The following is a 21,783-nucleotide window of genomic DNA, read 5'->3' on the forward strand; positions in this document are numbered from 1 at the left end:
AAAACATTATGTATAAAGCTATATGCTTTTCCTGAGTTTTTCTTTGCCCTCTTTTTTGTTCCTTAAAAATAGTAGGGTTCTAAAGGAATATTGATATCTTCCCATCCCTCCCATAACAATATCAGCATCAAAGCAACTGCTTGACTACAGGGGTGGAGGGGATATGACTGAGGAGAGACTCTAAATGAACACTCTAATGCAAATACCAACAACAGGGAAATGGGTTTGAATCAAGAACATATGTGATACCCAGTGGCATTGCTTGTGGGCTATGGGAGAGGTGGGGGGGGGGGAAGAAAATGATCTTTGTTTCCAATGAATAATGTTTGGAAATGACCAAATAAAAATTTAAAAAAAACAATATCAGCATCTATCATTTAGATAAACTACTCTTGATTCAGTCTATTCAGGTGTTTCAGGTCCAGAAATGAAATAAAAAATTAAATGCTTTCAAACTACCTCACTCTCAACATAGAAATCATCTTAACAATAACATGAACAAGATATTTAGCAAGTCTGTATCATGAATTCAGTTGGGCAATTTCTCTGCCTTTACTTCTCTGCCATCTTTTGTGTACATTGGTCTTGTCCACCTCTTCTTCCCATCTTTGTTTTTTATTTATTCATGCAGGACATCAGAAATGACAATGTCACTATACTCTAAAGAGAAAAGAGTCTTAATTTAAAAAATTGTATAGATCTTTGCCATTATTTGTTTATTAGTTGCCCTCCTTCCAGTTTCACCCTTAAATGCCCTGAGGATGATTTTGATTGATTGAGTCTCTCATCAAGCTTTTTAAACGTTTGTTTCTTTCCCTTATTTTACTATTTTATGAGGTGATCATACTCACAAGCTTCCACCATACTCCTCCATAAGAAATTACAAAAAAGTTTAAGCTCTAAATAGGAGTTGTCCTTGACTACCATTATATCTCTCCTTGGTCAAGAGATCAAGTGTTTTCTGGCTTTGGCAATTTCTAAGATCTTTTAAACCAAAAGACCTTTTTTGTGGAGGTTGAACATTTGGGTTCAAGCATCCTTCAAACTAATAACCATCTGTGTTAATGTCTTTTATTCATTTACCATTTGTTGCTGTAAGCATATTATCTAAGTAGGTCATGTTGGCATTGTCTCAATTGTATATCACATTTTAATATAATTTATAAAGCACTTCAAGGTTTGCAAAACAATTTAAAATATTCATTCTCATTCCCTTTTAAATTGTATTTTATCTTTATTCTAGGAAGCTGGTGGTCTGACTATTCACAGGGAACTGATTTGGAAATGACTCCTACATTAGCAACTAGCCATTTAATATCTATTAAAATAGGAAAGACTTAATTTTTATATAGTGATTTACTGATCACCATGTCCAACACCACCTGACTCTTTCCTCAAAGTATTCATAGTGTTGTGGGGGACTTGAGGTGAACCCCTGGGGTTTAGGATAAGTACCCTTTGTGCAAGACTCCATAACTTAGCTTAGAAATAAAGAGAAATTTATTCATTTGAAATTGGTGTTAAATTTGGCTGGGAGGTAAGCAGAGTTGAAAAGCTGCCTCCCTGAAGGGATCAGTTCTGGGCTTTTTATACTCTATTTACAGCAGGTGATACATGACTGGAAGACAGTATGAATTCAGGCAAAAGTGGGGGGAGTTAGTCACCTGACTGGGGTCAGTGTAGTGTCTTATGTCCTGAAGACATAGGGGGTAACCCTCATAGTTTAGGGGATAAGAAGATGTCTTAGATAAAATCTGATGGTATCAAAGCATAGCCTGGAGGTGTATCTCTGTGTCAAACTCAAAACCTAGGGGAGAATCCAAGGGCAATAATTCTCTCAAGGGTCTTTCCCTTTGATGTCCAGTCTTAACATGAGTCTTTGATGTTTAGGGTTAGTGTTAGCAAGAATTCAAGGAAGCAAAGGAATTTTCCAGCTTACAGTTTGACCTGGAGCACTTCTATAATTTGAGGGTACAAAGGGGAACCTATAATCCCATGCCAATAGCAATAGGTCAATAGATTTATGACCAGAAAGGGACCTTAGTCCATCCTGTGAAAACTGAGGTCTATTAAAGTGAAGTGATATTAACCAAGGTAATGTAGAAGGTTATAGCTACAGGAACCAAGACCTAGAGAGGCTATTACTTATTCAAGGTCATTCAGTCAGTAAATGGCAGAGCCAGGATTCGAACTCAGGAGTCAGATTCCAAACCCAGCACTATTTCCTCCCTACCCTGCTATTCCCCCTATATGTGGAAGTGAGGCTTCTGTATACTTAGACTTCTCTGTCTCTATGTGCTTTCCAATCTATTCTTCTCTTTCCTTTCCTACATTCACAAGTACAGATGTTATCAACTACTAAAGTATATGTTGATTTAATTTGAAGGGATTTACTGAGTTCTTCCTCTTCCTCCACTATAGAATTTGATGCTAAAGTTGAATATCTGCCAGATATTCTCCAAGACCAACCTCAGATGGCTAACGCCATGGATGTGAGCATACACCTGCTGACCCCACATATTTGTGCTCTCTCTCCCCATTCCTGCCCCTCAATTCAGGCTCTGTAGTCTCTTACCCCACTCCCACAAAAAAAAAAATAATGATAGTGAAAAAAGAAGAGATGACTGGGTAACTGAAACCACCAGGCAGACCTCCATCATTTCTAATTGAAACAGGGAAAGCAAAACTTCCAATAAGGGAGCCCCCAATCTATTTCGTGCTTTTTGTGAACCTTAATATATGGGAAGTTCAAAAGCCCATGATATATTTTCCTTGAATGACATGAAGCCAATTCCACCAAAACATATCATATTGATTTGTAAAACCCAAACTGCAACAAACCAAAACTAAATTCTTTTTTTTTTAAGTCCAGTAGGCTGGACTTAATGTTGTTCTTCAGTTGTTTTTAGTGTTGTTTGACTCTTTATGGGCTCATTTGGAATTTCCTTGACAGAGGTACTGGAGTAGTTTGTCATTTCCTTCTTCAGCTCATTTTACAGATAAGCTAACTGAGGCAAACAAGGTGAAATGACTTGCCATGGGTCACATAGCTTTTTCTGAGATAGTATTTGAACTCAAAAAAATGAGTTGACTCTATCCACTGCACCACCCAGCCAGTCATAAATACTTTTCTGAAGCCACTGATCAGAATAACAAAATAGTCTCTGAATTGAACCCCACCTAAACTGCCATTTTCTTCAGGCCTTGGTCTATACATCAGGCCAACAACTTTCTAAAGGCACATATGACTATTGTCTACATAGCCAAAGAAAGTGACTTAATAGCAATGGGGGGAAAATGGAGTTTAATTTTTCTGAAGCTTATTCCCTAGATGGTTGTCATGGCTGGTTCTATTTTTTAATGTCCTCGATGACATCACTATTATGTTAACCTGGACACTCTCAGTATTCCATCATTTCTCTTGGACAGAAAAAGCAGATTCCAGGTTTCTTCCTTTTGGGGAATCCAAGCCTCCCATTTGGGAGGCTTCCTTCTAAATTTCTACATCCTGTCTGAATGCTGCTTCTAACAGATTGGATCTGCAGAACAGAGGGGCTTGGCAGACCCTGAGAACAGTAAAATTGTCAAGCTTTTGCCAGCTCATATTCCCACTCCCTTCCCCAGAAAATGTTTAAGTGCTCATTGACGAGGGATGGATCAGTTCTCCAAGCCCCTGAATCCCATCCATTCTTTACAGTTTTTGATATTTTCAAGACAGATTCATACTATAAAGCCCCCATCCCCAACAAAAGAAAAAGAAAAGGTAGGTCCATTACTTGCCCCGAGGTACCTCTCCCAGCCCTCCTTCTGACACCCCCTCAAGATGCTGTGGTACATAATTCCTTTAGAAGTGCATATAAACTTTTAATGAGTGACTAAAGAGGAAAGCCCTCCCAGACTCCCTCAGCGGGGAGATTAGCATGCATTATCATCCCATTCTACCTGACTGTCGGAATGAAATATGAAAGGGGTCTGTGAAGAAACATCTAGAACATTAATCAGGCACTGAGGAACAGCTAGTTTGAAAATATCCTAAGTGCTGTGTTTATTTGTGTAATCTGTTACATTTCACTGTGGCTGTTTTGGCAGGAGGAGAGATAAATTTACATAGGCTCACAATTCATCCTCTTCATCAACAATGGCTGCCTCCTTGGTGTCCATTTTTAATCCCTATTTTACGTGTAAGGAATACCAAGCTGTCCCCTTGGGTTGTTTGGAAATTAGAAGTACTCATGGGTAATCAAGTAAGCCCTAGTCCTGACAATTACGCTCGCTGAGTTAAGGCTGGTATTACTTTACTGTTTTACACTATTCAAAGCATTTTCATAGTCATTACCTTATTTTATTCTCATAAAAATCCACTGAAGTAGGTAAGTAATGAAAGTATTATTGTATCCATTTTGAAACTGCTATATAGAAGTTAAGTGATTGGTCTGATGCCAGATATCCAGTAAATGACACATTTAGGATTAGGACCCAGATCACCCTCTCCTCATTCGTTTCCTCTTTCCCTTATACCAAGCTACGTAGGTACATTTTGCTGAAGATAAGGACTGTGGGGCTGATCCCAAATGTTTTTCCTCAGTGACAGAGATAGGAATAAGGTGCTTTCTCCAATAACCTATGATTCTCTGAGACTATTGGCTAAAACATCTACTTGTCTAACTATTGCTAAGCAATCTTATAATCACAGTTGAGGAGAGAATCCTAGAATTTCTTGCCAAAAATAGACCTTAGATAATAAGTAATCTCAGCGCCAACATTTTGAAGATGAGGAAACTGAGACTATTGAAGTGAAGCACTTACTAGGTCTATATCCCAAAGAAAGGGGAAAAGGCTGTTTGTTTAAAAAAAATGTTTTGGGCAGCTCTCTTTGTGGTGGCAAAGAATTGAAATCTGAATGCATGTCCATCAATTGGGGAATGGCTGAACAAGTTGTGACATGGAATTGTAATGGAATGTTATTGGGCCATAAGAAATGATGAATAGGAGGGTTTCAGAAAAGCCTGGAAATACTTCTGTAAACTGATGCAAAGTGGTGTGAGCAGAACCAGGAGAGCATTGTGCATAGCAACAACAATATTGTATGAGGATCAGTGCTTAATGACTTAACTATTATCAACAATAGTGACCCAAGACAACTCCAAAGAACTCATGATGAAAAATGCTATGCACCTCCATAGAAGGAACATCATGATGGTGGAGGCAGCTCGGTAGCTCAGGATTGAGAGCCAGGCCTAGAGATGGGAGGTCTTAGGTTCAAATCTGGCCTCAGACGCTTCCCAGCTGTGTGACCCTGGGCAAGTCACTTGACCCCCATTGCCTAGCCCTTACCATTCTTCTGCCTTGGAGCCAATATTGACAGAAGGTAAAGGTTTAAAAAAAAAAGAAGGAACTGATGGAATCTAAATGTATATCGAAGCCTACCATTTTTCACTAAATGGGTGATTTATGTCTTCTTTCACAATATGACAAACATGAGAATAGTTATTACATGATAGCACATGTAGAACCTGTATCAGATTGCTTGCCACCTTGGGGAAGGGAAAGGGAGTTGGAGGACAGAAGGAAGAGAATTTGGATTACAAAATGTAAAAAAAAAAAGTTTGAGATTTTTTTTCTCCATTTATTAGGTGGGAAATACAATAAAATATAAGAAATCAAAAAAATCAAAAATAAAATAAAGTGAAGTGATGTTGACCACAGATAGTACATAGTAGGTTATAAATTGGACTTTCAGTCCTGGACTCTTCAGTGCAATGCTCTTTTGCAGTGGGTTCTTCTCTATTTTTCTTTTCAACGAAGGTCAAAATAGAGAGGCATTCTCTGGTATTTCTGAAGAAGACCTCAGAATTAAAGCTGTCACCACTGGTCTCAGTCCTTTGGTCCTATATCCAACCACAAAAGAGAGTAGAGACTAGACTCCACCGCCAGGCTCAGAAACCAAGCTGGAATAATTTGTGAAGGAACTTATTGTCCTTTCTTTGGAGTAACTCCTTCCTCTTCTCCATTTTTCTTCTGTTGGTTTTTTTCCTCCTGATAGAGATTGGTCCTTGATAGCAAAAATGGAACAAGTAAGGAAGAAAGTTTAAAAGACAAAAATAGGAACACTCTCAGGGACATAACAGAGAATTAGTAAGTTTGTTACCGAAGTAAAACATATCTATGAATAGTGGTGAGAGGGACAAAGCTGTAGTCTCTCTAGGGCAATAAAATTAATAAATCATGCATAGAGTAATGCTCTTCAACTTAGTATATTAGCACGGGCACTCTGCAGCATCTATCATGCCTGTAGCGACTCACCTTAGTGGGTTCCCAAAGCCCACAGAGGCACTAGGAGGGAAAGTTTTTAAAGAGCAGCAGCTATTTTTCTTAATTAAAATGAGGTTATTGGTATTTTCCATCTGACATTCAGCCATTTATTCATGTTCTCATTCAGGTGGCTAAATTTCAAATTTAAATTTACAAAATGAGTCACATTCATCCTCGTCAAACCTAAGGGAAAACAGGACTTTTCCAATAACAAACTCTTACCTTTGAATAATGCTTTTCCCCTTTAAAGCACTTCCATTGTGCTTCAGAGTTGGAAGGGACCTTAGATTTCAGAATAGGAGCCAGAAAAGATCACTGACTAAAATCAGAGAATCTGACATCAAATCCTACTTTTGTCACTTCTCGGGAGGACATTATGCTCACTAAACTCCAGTGATTTCCTGTTTCCTACAGGAGCAAATAGAAAATGTTCTGTTTAGCATTCAAAGACCTTCATCAACCAGCCCCCTCCTACCTTCCCAATCTTCTTCAATACTACTCCTCACCATATACTCTTCAATCCAGTAACCTTGACCTCCTGGCTATTCCATGAACAAGACACTGCATGTCTCAGCTTCAGGCATTTTCATAACTATTCCTCATTCCCAGAATGCTCTCCCTCTTCTCCTACAACTACTGATCTCTCTGGCTTCCTTTAAATCCCAACTAAAATCCAGCCTTCTGCAGAAAGTCTTTCCCCAAACCCTCTTAATTGTGCTGCTTTCTTTGTTTCCTATTCATCCTGTACATAACTTGTTTGTTTATATTTCTTTATATGTTGTTTCCCTCATTAGACTGTAAGCTCCTTGAGGTCATCGACTGTCTTTTGCCCTTTTTTTTTCCCCAGCATTTGCACAGTGCCTAGCACATAGTAGGCACTTAATAAATGTTAATTGAATTGAAGCAAGTCACTCAATCCCATCCCTTGGTGTACTCATCTATAAAAATAAAGGGAATGGGCTAGATGGCCTCTGAAATGCCTTCTGGTTCTATCTTATCCTATTATTCTCTTTGAATTTTTCTCACTTGAGAGATGAGGAAACCAAAACCAAGGAAGGTAAAATAATTTGCCCAAGATCACCTAGCAAGACAGGAGAAGATCTGGAACTTAATCACAAGACTTAAAAAGACATACTTCAGAACTTGAGAGTTCTCAACAAATATGAACATTTCCATATAAAAGCATGATAGAAAAAAAAGAGAAATACACTTGAAATCATGAGTCTGCCATATACAGATTATTGAGATTTTTTAAACTTTGACAAGGAGTTACCAACATTGATCTTCTTGTCTATAACTCTTTCTTAACATCGTTCAATTCTCTTCTGTGTATTTGTATGTTTCCTTGGCACCCTTTTGTTTTGCCCCACGATTTCCCACTGAACTCCCCTTCTCCAAGTAAAGCCCTCTTTTGTAATAAATAGGAATTGTCCAGTAAAATGGGCATATTTGAAACCATGATTTTTCCCTCAAAACTCTTACTTGTCCAATCTATTATCTTCTCATAGTTTCTCATTTGCTCTGAGAGGGACACAGGTCAATATGGAAGCTAGGTATCTATAGAGTATTGGATTTGAGGTCAGGAAGATCTAAGGTTTTAATCCTGTCTCAAATACTTACTAGCTGAGTGATCTTGGGCAAGTCATCTAACTTCAATTTCCTTATATTTGAAATGAATGGAATAACAGCACCTATCTCAGAGGGTTGTTATAAGGATCAAATAAGATACATATGTAAAGTATTTTGCACATTTTAAAGTGCTGTATAAATTTTTACTATTATTCTTATTTTTATAGATGAATATGCTAAAGCACAGAGAGTCTAAGTAACTTGATGAAAGTCACACAGCTAGTTTACCTAAAAGCAAATTTAAAACTAGAAAATCCAAGTCTCCTGATCTTTTTGGTCTTTCTCCCTGAGACTTTATCCCCAGTGAATAGTTATTGAATCCTCTTAGACCACAGAGGTCTAATAAATTAGATTAATGCCTGGAGACGAATATTCTGAGGCTAAAGCAGCCATATTCAATTTCTTTACGTGAAGCTCTTTCTTCTCCTCCCTTCCATCAATGATTCTTTCCAGGATCCTTTCAAAAGTTTGGAGGGTTGATATGAATATTAAAATCTATTCCACAATGTGGCATCTCCAGAGCCTTCTAGTCCATAAGGAAATCATCGTTATTAATAGCAATCAAACATCATACGGTCTTTTGGAAGAACTGTTGGACTTGGAGCCAGAAGACCTATGTTCTAGTGCTGGCTCTATCATGTGACCTCATAGGGTATATGAGGCACTCAGGGAGAACTACCACCTGCAGCATGAGGACTTGCTGAACCTTTTTAAGGGTTCTTTGTCTACCTTTGGTGTCCACCTTTCACCCAATTCTCACCTGTGATTCTAAGAAGCTGAAACATGCACAGTAGCCACACTCCAGTAAAACCATCTAAGCAGAGGGGCCAAATCAGGTTGAAGGTATACAACAGACCTCCAACCCATCAAGGGCTTGGAGGGGTGTCTACCCCAAGACTTCCCCTGGTAGAATGGGCAGATGAAAATAATTTGTTCCAAAGGCCGGGAACATTTAGAACTTGGTTAGGCATTGAAGACGCCAAGGTCTTCTGCATCCTGGGCCATCATCAGTCATCCTGACTTTGGTCTTGTCACTGGACTTTGGTGACTCCAGAAGAGAGAATAATGACTTTGTGCAACTCTGCCTCACTTAAATGCAGTTCATGCACAAGTCAAGACATCTCTCAGTGATATCTTTGGTCCCCTTTGAAAAGGAAGAGTGAATAAGAAAATAATTCGAACTTAACTAACTCAATCCCTCTGCCTTGGTCCTGTAAAGATTAAAATTTAGGGGAGATGGGGAGACTGAGGCAGGTAGAAATTAGTTTCTCTCTGCAAGGAGTACTATATTTTTTAGAGGTTTATTAAAGGTTAAAGATTAAGAATATACAAGTAAGAAACATGTGCCTAGGCCAGAGGCCTAGACACAATAACCTCACATCATGGAAGAGACGCCTCTGCTCCAAACGGAAGTCCAAAAGGCCGAGCCCTTCAAAAGCCTTTGCTTAAATATCTTCTCAATCTCGGCCCAGGTGAGATTACAAGGCATTCTGGGGAAGTGGAGCAAAGGCTCATGGGGATTGTAGTCCTGTATTCGAGTCTATTTTTTACAGTCCATTTCCTCATTTGTAAAATTGTGCTTCTGCTCATGATGCCTACTTCTTCATCTGTGAGGATTATATGAAAGAACATGCTTTGTAATGATCTGTAGTGGCATTGTCCAAGGTGCCATCATCATCAACTGTGGACCTCCAGCTTCTTCCTGGGTACAGTGCCCTAACCCGAAAGACAGTCCTACAGTGTTACAAAAGGAACCTGGGCAAATATAACTCACCTTTGAAGAAGTAATGTGACCTATTTTTAATGTGGTCATTGGGTTAATGGAGGACAATTAGTAGAGTGTCTCCAAAGTGTCCCTGGGGTACTACTACAAGAAAATAGTTCTGGACTTCTTGGCATAAAGACTTCACCCTGTCTGGCTTTTAGGATTCTACTAATCCTTTACACATCTATTATGGGAAATCATCCTCACTTTCACTCCTGGTTTCTTTGGTGTTGGATTTTGTTGGAAGTGAATCATAGTATTAATTCAATGTATTGTTTGATTGTTTTATGGATCTCTGAAGACAATATAACTTCCCTACTTATCTTCTTTAGCACTGTGAATTTACATTTTTATTTTGTCTAATAGCAAGATTGCAAGTCCTTTTTTGGAATTAGCTGATATATGGTCAATTTTACCCAAGCCTCTCACTTTCATTCTTCATGTATCTTCATTTTTAAATGTTTCCTGTAGGTAATATATCTTTTGTTTTGTTTTCTTATCCACTCTTCCACTCCAATGCAGTAAGAGTGGATTATCTAATCCAGTCACACATGAAATTGGGATTTTTATCTTGTATCTTCCTCTATGCATTTCTTCTGTGTTGATTTTTATCACCATCATCTTCTAAATCAGCAATTTGTCTTCAGGATTACGTTTTGCTTATATTAATTACTCTGAAGCTAGTTTAACTTCCCTGACCTCTCATTGATTAATCATATCTAAAATTCCTAAAATAAATTTAAATTATTTGCTTATATTTCCTTTTACCTGATTATCTCCTTCTCTTTACCCTTTTCTTTCCTGATCCAGCTAAATATCTAATTCAAAAACCTCAGTCCCCTTGCCCTAACCATTTTAAGGAATATTGTTTTGAAGCGCCTTTTTCTAAATTTTCCCTTACTTTGATTTTATCTTTATTTATTTTCTCTTCTATATTACTCTGAATTTTATTCTCCAGTTAATGATATATATCCTTCTTGATTTCCCATCATGTACGTTATAAAGGTAGAGCTTCTGGAGTATTAAACTTATCTACCTCCATCCCAATTCCATATTATTTTCATAGATCTTACCCTAATCTTCTTTTATTTCTACTATGTCTCTTAGAAATATTCATTCATGAAGGAGGCAATACAGAATAAAAGAAGTGTTAAACGATAGGAATTACTTTGTCATGAGCAGTCCTACCGCTACTCTCATCATAATCCTAATTTCTAAATTTAGTTTATTTTATTTTTGTTTTGATATTTCCTCCCTACAATTCAGATACTGGCTACCCTTCAGAACTCTTATATTCCCTGTTCTAGTGTAGGATACAATTTGAGACACAGGAAAACTAAATCAGAAAAGATGGTATCTTAATGTATAAATCCCACCAGACCAAATTTATTATATAAAGCCCTGCTTCTTACCACAAACTTCCCTCCCATTGGAAAAGTTATTTAGTGTTGCACTTTTTTCTTTATCTTCCCCCATCCCAATTGCTCTTCTTTGCTTTTATCCTATTCACATATTGCCCCTAATCATGTTGAGAAATTTTAAAAATCACTGTTCTTGGAGTTGTAGGACTTCTGGGTAAGCATGGCAGCAGTCTAGACCCAAGATGCTTCCTCTCCTCAGCACCCATTGATATAGACTACCTCAAACGACCAAAAAAAAACAAATTCATAAGAACAAAGGGACTCTACAGTAGGGTGCATTGAAGGTACATGGGATTTGGGCATTTCCACAATATAAGGGGGTGAAAAAGCTCCCACCCAAACATGAGCTGATCTACCCTCCCCGACCCCACCTACAGAGCCAGAGTCAGAGCCAGCATGCACCAGAATCATCGAGTGAGCGAGGACACCTCTGGAGTAAGGGGCACCTCTAGGTCCTTAGGAGCTAACTAAAACCACCAAGGACCTACCTCTGAGAGCAGCTACACCTGAAACCCTGGTGGGCTGGGGAGCACAGACTGTGGGCGCTCTCAGCAAGAAGGCACAGAGAAGGGCAGTGAACAGCAGAAGCTGCAGAGATTCAAGAGCTTACCTCAGGCAAAATCCTTGCTCCGTGACTCCATACACAGAGAGCCTGCCTATCTCACTCAGAACTCTGACTAAAAAAAGGAAGGAAAAACCTCCACAGTGATGGCAAATTGCCCAGGAGCCACAACCTCCATCCACCACCAAAAAAAAAAAAGGAGTTGACCCTTGAAAATTTTTACAGAGGAAAAATGCAGGCTATAGAGGAAATATAGGAGGAAATTCAAACAAAGCCAAAAACTTCCATAAAAATGGAAATTGTCCACAAGCTCTTGAAGAATTTAAATTGGAGCTTATCCAAAAGATGGAAGCCTTCTGCCAGGAAAAGTGGGAAATAGTTCAAAGGGAAAATAATAGTTTGAGGATCAAGAACTCCCAATTGGAGAAACAGCTGGAAGTAGGATAGACAAAACCAGAAAGGAAATTCAAAAGATTAAAGCAGAAAACCAAAAGATTATAACAGAAAACCTGGCCTTAAGGACCAGATTTGGGCAACTGGAAACCAATGATCTTGCAAAACAGGAATAATTAATAAAGCAAAGTCAAAAGACTGACAAAATAGAAGAAAACATAAAATATCTCACTGACAAGATGACAGATCAAGAAAACAGATTATGACAAGACAATTTGAGAATCATTGGTCTACTTGAAAAGCCAGAAATAAACAGAAATCTTGACATCATGCTACAAGAAATCATCCAAGAAAACTGCCCTGATGTTCTTCAACAAGGGGGCAAAATAGACATTGAAAGAGTTCACAGAATAACCTCTACACTAAATCCCCAAAAGAAAACTCCCAGAAATGTAATTGCCAAATTCCAGAGCTTTCAAATAAGGAGAAAATTCTACAAGAAGCCAAAAAGAGACAATTCAAATACCAAGGAGCACCAATCAGGATCACACAAGACCTGGCAGCTTCTACACTAAAGGACCACAAGGCCTGTAACACGATATTCAGAAAGGCATGAGAACTGGGTCTTCAACCAAGAATCATCTATCCATCAAAACTGACTACATACTTCCAGGGGAAAATATGAGCATTCAACAAAATAGAAGATTTCCAAGTATTTGTAAGAAAAAAAAGGACCAGAACTACATGGAAAGTTTGATATCCAAACACAAAGATCAAGAGAAACATGAAAAGGTAAATAAGAAAGAGAGAGAAAAGGGGGAAAATATTTTTTTTATTCAAACTCTCTTCTTTAAGGGCTACAATTAGATCAAATTATATATTAATATATGGGGGAAATGTTAGTTGTAACTCTCAAAATTGTTTTCATTGTTATAGTAAATAGAAGAATAACTCACAGGAAGAGATTGGGGCATTAAGGGCTAAAAGATGATATGCAAAAAAAAAGAAAAAGGGTGAGGGGGAATTGAAGATGGCACCAAGAGATACTTAAAGAAATAAAATAAATAGGATAATCTTTATCACACAAAGATACACATGGGAAGGGGAGGGGAAGAATACTTTTATAAGAAGGAGAGGAAGAGAGTGTTAATAGGTAATACTTAAACCTTACTCTCAGTGAAATCAATTCTGAGAGGGAAGAGCATCTAGATCCATTGGGTCTTGAGTTCTATCTTATCCAACAGGGTAAGGGAGAAGGGAAAACTAAGTGGGGTGGGGGAAGGGTATACAAAAAGGGAGGGAAAGAGATGGAGGAGGGAACTTAACAGGCCCTAAAAAAACAAGAAGGGAACAAAAAGGGAGGGGCCAAAAAGTGAAGCATATTAAGTGAGGGGATTAGGGCACTGAGTAAAAGTAAACCACTGGTTTAAACGGATACAGCAAAAGAAGAAAGGACCAAACTAGGAGAGGTTATCAAAATGCTAAGGAATTCACAAGTGACAATCATAACTTTGAATGTGAATGGGATAAACTCACCCATAAAACACAAAAAAAAAGAGGAGAGTGGATTAGAATCCAAAATCCTACCACACACCTGAGGCGGGTAGATACTCACAAGGTTAGAATTAAAGGTTGGAGCAAGATGTATTGGGCCTCAACTGATAGAAAGAAGGCAAGAGTCCCAATCATGATATCTGACAAAACCAAAGTAAAAATAGATCTGATTAAAAGGGACAGGGAAGGTAAATACATACTAATGAAAGGGAGTATAGACAATGAGGAAATATCAGTAATCAACATGTATGTACCAAATGGTATAGCATCCAAATTTCTAAAGGAGAAACTAGTGGAATTAAAGGAGGAAATAGATAGTAAAACTATACTAGTGGGATACCTGAACCTACCACTATCAAATTTAGATGAATCAAATCAAAAAATAAATAATAAAGAGGTAAAAGATGTGAATAAAATCTTAGAAAAATTAGAGCTAATAGACATATGGAGAAAAATAAATAGGGACAAAAAGGAACACACTTTCTTTTCAGGAGCACATGGTACATTCACAAAGACTAACCATGTACTACAACATCACAAAAACATGGCAAACAAATGCAGAAAAACAGAAATAATAAAGGCATCCTTTTCAGATCATAAGGCAATAAAAATAATGATCAGTAAGGGTACATGGAGAGCCAAATCAAAAAATACTTGGTAATTTAAAAATATGATTCTCCAAAATCGGTTAAAGAACAAATCATAGAAACAATTAATAATTTCATTGAAGAAAATGACAATGATGAGATATCCTTTCAAAATCTATGGGATGCAGCCAAAGGAGTACTCAGGGGGAAATTTATATCCTTCAGTTCATATATTAACAAATTAGGGAGGGCAGAGGTCAATGAATTGGACATGCAAATCAAAAAACTTGAAAGCAAACAAATTTAAAAATCCCAGAATAAAACTAAATTAGAGAGCCTAAAAATTAAGGGAGAAATTAATAAAAGCAAAAGCGAAAGAGCTATTGAACAAACAAATAAGACCAGAAGCTGGTATTTTGAAAAAACAAACAAAATAGACAAAGTACTGGTCAATCTAATAAAAAAAGGAAAGAAGAAAACCAAATTAACAGTATAATAGATGAAAGGGGAGAGCTCACCTCCAATGAAGAGGAAATTATAACAATCATTAAAAACTATATTGCCCAATTATATGGCAATAAATATGCCAGTCTAGGTGATATGGATGAATATTTACAAAAATATAAATTGCCAAGATTAATAGAAGAAATAGAATTCTTAAATAATGTCATATCAGAAAAAGAAATGGAACAGGCCATTAAAGAACTCCCTAAGAAAAAATCCCCAGGGCCTAATGGATTCACAAGTGAATTCTATCAAACATTCAAAGAACAGCTAATTCCAATACTATACAAACTATGTGACATAATAAGCAAAGAGGGAGTTCGACCAAATTCCTTTTATGACACAAAAATGGTACTGATTCCAAAACCAATCTCTTTAATCAACATAGATGAAAAAATCTTAAATAGGATACTAGCAAAAAGACTCCAGCCAGTCATCACAAGGGTTATTCACTATGATGAGGTGGGATTTATACCAGGAATGCAAGGATGGTTCAATATTAGGAAAACCATTCACATAATTGACCATATTAACAAGCAAACTGACAAAAATCACATAATTATCTCAATAGAAGCAGAAAAAGCCTTTGACAAAATACAACACTCATTCCTATTGAAAACACTAGAAAGTATAGGAATAGAAGGGTCTTTCCTAAAAATCATAAACAGTATCTATCTAAAACCATTAGCCAACATCATCTGCAATGGGGATAAACTAGATGCATTCCCAATAAGATCAGGAGTGAAACAAGGATGTCCATTATTACCTTTGTTACATAACATTGTATTGGAAACACTAACAGTAGCAATTAGAGAAGAAAAAGAAATTAAAGGTATTAAAATTAGCAATGAAGAGACCAAGCTATCACTCTTTGTGGATGATATGATGGTCTACTTAAAGAATCCTAGAGAATCCACTAAAAAACTAGTGGAAATAATCAGCAACTTTATCAAAGTTGCAGGATACAAAATAAACCCACAAAAGTCATCAGCATCTCTATATATCTCCAACACATCTCAGCAGCAAGAATTAAAAAGAGAAATTCCATTTAAAATCACCCTAGAGGGGGCAACTGGGTAGCTCAGTGGATTGAGAGCCAGGCCTAGAGACGGGAGGCCCTAGGTTCAAATCTGACCTCAGACACTTCCCAGCTGTGTGACCCTGGCCAATACACAGTATTGACTCCAAGATGGAAGGTAAGGGTTTAAAAATATATATATATAAATAAATGAATAAATAAAATCACTCTAGACAATATAAAATACTTAGGATTCTATCTGCTGAAACAAACACAGGAACTATATGAACACAACTACAAAACACTTTCCACACAACTAAAACTAGATCTGAGCAATTGGAAACACATTAACTGCTCATGGGTAGGACGAGCTAACATAAAAATGACCATCCTACCCAAACTTATTCATTTAATTAGTGCCAAACCCATCAAACTTCCAAAAAACTTTTTTACTGTATTAGAAAAAAACACAACAAAGTTCATTTGGAAGAATAAAAGATCAAGGATATCCAGGGAAATAATGGAAAAGAAAATGCAAAGGAAGGTGGCCTTGCAGTACCAGATGTCAAACTATACTATAAAGCAGTGGTCATCAAAACAATTTGGAACTGGCTAAGAAAGGAGGATCAGTAGAATAGACTTGGGATAAGTGACCTCAGTAAGACAGTCTATGACAAGCCCAAAGATCCCAACCTTGGGGACAAAAATCTATTATTCTATTAAAAACTTCTGGGAAAATTGGAAGACAGCGTGGGAGAGATTAGGCTTGGATCAACATCTCACACCCTACACCAAGATAAACTCAGAATGGGTGAATGAACTGAATATAAAGAAGGAAACTATAAGCAAATTAGGTGAACACAGAATAGTATACTTGTTAGATCTTTGGGAAAGGAAAGATTTTAAAACCAAGCAAGAGCTAGAAAGAATCAAAAAATATAAAATCAACTATTTTGATTACATCAAATTAAAAAGCTTTTGTACAAACAAAATCAATGTAACCAAAATTAGAAGGGAAATAACAAATTGGGAAACAATCTTCATAACAAAAACCTCTGGCAAAGGTCTAATTACTCCAATTTATAAAGAGCTAAATCAATTGTACAAAAAATCAAGCCATTCTCTGATTGATAAATGGGCAAGGCACATGACTAGGCAATTTTCAGTTAAAGAAATCAAAACTATTAATAAGCACATAAAAAGTGTTCTAAATCTCTTAAAATCAGAGAAATGCAAATCAAACAACTCTGAGGTATCACCTCACACCTAGCAGATTGGCTAACATGACAGCAATGAAAAGTAATGAATGTTGAAGGGGATGTGGCAAAGTCGCCACATTAATGCATTGCTGGTGGAGTAATGAATTGATCCAACCATTCTGTAGGGCAATTTGAAACTATGCCCAAAGGGTGCTAAAAGACTGTCTGCCCTTTGATCCAGCCATAGCACTGCTGGGTTTGTACCCCAAAGAGATAATAAGGAAAAAGACTTGTACAAGAATATTCATAGCTGCGCTCTTGGTGGTGGCAAAAAATTGGAAAATGAGGGGATGCCCTTCAATTGGGGAATGGCTGAACAAACTGTGGTATCTGTTGATGATGGAATACTATTGTGTTCAAAGGAATAATAAAGTGGAGGAATTCCATGGGAACTGGAATGACATCCAGGAAGTGATGCAGAGTGAAAGGAGAAGAATCAGGAAAACATTGTACACAGAGACTGATACACTGGTACAATCCAATGTAATGGACTTCTCCATTAGTGGCAATGCCATGATCCTGAACAACTTGGAGGAATCTATGAAAAAAAAAAAACACTATCCACATTCAGAGGAAAAACTGTGGGAGTAAAAACACCAAAGAAAAAGAACTGCTTGATTACATGGGTCGAAGGGATATGGCTGGGGATGTTGACTCTAAATGAACATCCTAATGCAAACATCAACAACATGGAAATGGGTTTTGATCAAGAACAAATGTAATACCCGGTGGAATTGCGCAATGGCTATGGGAGGGATGGGGTAAGGGGAGGAAGGAATAGAATATTATTTTTGTAACCAAGGAATAATGTTTGAAATTGACCAAATAATTTTTTTAATCACTGTTTTTTTCCTGCCTGTTCAAATATTAGCTCTGCCACTTAGTAGCTGTGTCACCTTGGACAAATTATTTGACATTTCTGAAACTCAGTTTCCTCATTTGTAAGATGAGAACATTGGACTAAATGGTATTTTAAAACCTTTTTCCTCTTGAAAAATATCATCCCAAATGTTATTTTAGGTTGCAGGTTGAACCAATGGTTTGTGTTATTTTTTATTTTTAACATACTATTATATTCTCTTCTTTGACTTCTCATAATTGTATAATAATCTTGAGTATTTGAATTCATATTCCTTCATAACAAAACTCCTTTCTACTGGATGCTTGAAAATGTATTGTTTTGATAGTAGAATTATATATATATAACCACTACATGCTTTGCAAGTTTTATGTTTAAGTTTTCTCTGGAGACAATCTGTAGATTGAATTAATCAAGACTTAATTGTCTCTATGCAAAGGTTCTGGTTTATTTCTTACATTATTTCCTGTTATAAGGCACTGAGACTTCTTGGTTTATATTCTTGAGGAAGACCTATGATCCTTAAATTATCTCAGAATATCCTGTCTTTTACAGCAATTGTTTTGATTTATATAAAATGAAGAGTTTGGGGGGTTTTGCAGTTGCTTTCTTATGTTTCTCTTCTATTAAATTTTTTCCATTATATTATTTTTGTGTTCTGTCTTGGATATCTGATCTTTCAACCTCTCTCTCGTATATCAAATCTCTTGTCTCTGGTTATCTTCCTCACCTTTCCCTTTTCACTACACAGAACCACAGTCTCCTTACACCCCAAGGCTGGACATCTTTTAGCCTCAAGTTGGTAAATATGGGAACAGCCCAGAGGAAACATGCAATGAAGGAAGATTGACTCCATATGAGTTTACCGTCTCCATTTCCCTCAGGCACAGAAACTCTTTAATCTGCTATCTCTTGTGGGATAGGGCATAGAGAGAGATATTCAGGATGAGTTATTGCCATTGGGGAAGGGGACAGGGAAGGTGTTTTGATTGATTGGGGCTCTGACAGCCACAAATTGCATACCCAATGTAGGTTGAAAAACAATTCAGGTTGAATGGAAGCTCTAAATACAATAATTGTCTAATGTTATTTCTTGATGTTTATATTTTATATGGTGTTTTTGTTTTCTTACCTTGTGGAGTCAACTTTAATTATCCCATATCCAGTATAGAGTTCCTTTTCTTGAAATTTGGTGTGTAGGGGGGGAAAATGCCCTGCCACTTATCAATCTCATGATGGTGATCCATTTTATAACTGGAAAGATCTTTTAAAATAGTGTCATTGAATCCTCCCATTTTGAAGGTGAGGAAATTAAGACCCAGAATGAAGTTACTGTTCAAAGATACACAGTAAGTAGAAGACTTGTGATTAGAACCCATATTGTACATTCATTCATTAAAGAAGATAAAAAATCAAATAGGTCCCTTCCTCTTCTTAATCCCTGCCAAGACTCTAGAATAGATAGTTCCATCTTCAGTTGTCATAATAAGGTTTCCTTGTGTAGAACTAGGTGTAGAGCTAAGAAGAATTTGTCAAATAGAGCAATAAAAAAGGGTTTCTATCACCTCAACTCTATCACTTTGTAGGGACAGGGAGGTTCACAATTATTGCACATTATACATATTTTCAGACTTCTCTAATGTTTTGATGATTTTCCCCTCATTTTTTGTCTCTAAAAACTTATTTTTGTTTTAATGGGATAGATCTCTAAGAGGGATTGGACAACAAAAAATGAGGGAAATTTCAATGATGTAAATAAAAGATACCAATAAAATAAATATTTTATCTATCAAAAAAAGAAAAAAGGGGTATCTAATCTGAAAAAATAAATTTATAATACGGGGTGTTCCAAAAGTCTCTGTGCCATTTTAAGGCTTTTAAAGTTTAAAATTTTAAGCATTAAAGCTTAAAACTATACTAAGACTTTGGGGATACCCTGCATATACTGCAATACTTTAAAAAAAAGAAAAAGCTAATTTCATCAATACGTGTACTCTTTCTACATACAAAGGTCACAATCCTTTTTAAAAACTTAATATATTTGTTTATGTGTTGCTATGGTCAAAAAAAGCAAAAAGTCACCTAATGAAAAAGTCTTCTAGTAAAGAGAATAATATTAGTAGTAGTAGTACTCATGATAATGTTTTTATTTGAAACTATATACATATTATTTTTTTTAGAACTTATAGACTATGTAGACGCAAAAGACCTCTGAAAACCATAATCTTGTTTGAATGTCACCATTAATGATAAATGAGATTAAAAGCCCACTAAGGCTATGTGTGACTTCTAGAGAAGGAAAGCTGATCAGGTAGTGGGAGAAAGGGTTTGACCTCATTCCATGAAATATTAAGACAAAGAACAATAGTTCCCATTTAGGGGTTCATAAATCCCAAAGGGATTCACAATGATGATCCAAGTTTTCATTCTAATTCTTTAATGGGATCTTAAGAAGTAAATAATTGTAAAACACTTTATAAGTAGGGGGCAGCTGGGTAGCTCAGTGGATAGAGAGCCAGGCCTAGAGAGGGGAGGTCCTAGGTTCAAATTTGGCCTCAGACCCTTCCCAACGGTGTGACCCTGGGCAAGTCACTTGACCCCTATTGCCTCTGCCTTGGAGCCAATACACAGTATTTACTCCAAGATGGAAGGTAAGGGTTTAAAAAAAAACAACCACTTTATAAGTAGTAAACTTATTTACCCTGGGAATTCACAACATTGTTTTGTTGTTGAAAGTGGGTCATGGGACAAAAAAAAAAGGTGGAAACCACTGACCTAACAGTGGAAACACTAACTCTAACATGCTGTGCATCCCCTCTATGAATCATTTACAAAATTGCATTGTCAAGAATCACACAAGTTGCACATGCATAAATGTGCTAAAGCCTGAATTATTGGAAGAGTGCTCATACTGATAAGATAGATCTTAAATCCATCAAAGTATCTCACAGCAACCCTATGAGGTAAGCAAATAAATGTTATTATCTCTATTTAAAAGATAAGGAAACCGACACAGGGAGGCTAACTTGTTCAAGGTCAAACAGCTAGTTAGCAAAACACAGAGAAGTCAGATCCCTGCATGAATTCATTGTTCTTACCTTTACCCTTCAAGAAACTCAAATGGGACCTATTCATGTTTAGGAGATAAGGAGTATGCCACCAGGGAGGAATGCCATGGAATCCCACCAAGAAACAAAACATACTTTATACGAGACAACTTCAACTTCTTCATCTTAATGAAAAGGCATCTTTGGAGCCTCTTAGGATGAGCTGAAAAATTTACCCTGATTTTCTATGCAGGTTCTCCTAGACCATTCTTTCTTCTCTCCACAGTAAGAGTCCTGTGCTATCCCCTGAATGCCCAAATATAAGCCCAAATGGGCTTAATAAATAAGCCTATCATCAGATCACACTTCGAAGGGTTATTAAAAGGACTATACTTCTGAGTTGCTAAGAAGGATTATCACCAGTAACAGCAAATAGCTAAGAGCCAATGGGATCAGGTAGAATCTACACAGTTGGCAATCAGGGTAAAACAAAAGCCCACAGTATCTGCCAATGAGAATTAATGGTGCCTGGCAGTAGGTGGTAATTTAAATGAAATTAGTCAACCACCTTAAAATATCAATAAATAATCAACAGCTCTGGGAACTTAGTCTCCAAAATAATATCAAGTACATAAAATGCTATTACTAGGGAAGATTCTCCCCACTGTCTCTCTCTCCTCTCTCTCTGTCTCTGTCTCTCTCTGTCTCTCTCTCTCTCTGTCTCTCTCTCTGTCTCTGTCTCTCTCTCTCTGTCTCTGTCTCTCTCTCTCTCTGTCTGTCTCTTTGTCTCTGTCTCTGTCTCTGTCTCTCTCTCTCTCTCTCTCTCTCTCTCTCTCTCTCTCTCTCTCTCTCTCTCTCTCTCTCTCTCTCTCC

The 21,783-nt window shown here is 37.1% G+C and overlaps 1 long non-coding RNA gene across 1 annotated transcript; it reads right to left on the minus strand.

Moving 5' to 3' along the window:
• Positions 1-5,633: 5,633 nt before the first annotated feature.
• LOC103097102 (uncharacterized) lies at positions 5,634-7,239 on the minus strand. Its single transcript, XR_001623337.2, has 2 exons — positions 6,535-7,239; positions 5,634-6,052 (listed from the first exon to the last, which is right to left on the minus strand). It is a non-coding gene; the product is annotated as an uncharacterized LOC103097102 (long non-coding RNA).
• Between the last annotated feature and the right edge of the window lie 14,544 nt (positions 7,240-21,783).

This window comes from Monodelphis domestica, chromosome 7, assembly GCF_027887165.1.
Source record: "Monodelphis domestica isolate mMonDom1 chromosome 7, mMonDom1.pri, whole genome shotgun sequence".
Taxonomy (NCBI): Eukaryota; Metazoa; Chordata; class Mammalia; order Didelphimorphia; family Didelphidae; genus Monodelphis; species Monodelphis domestica.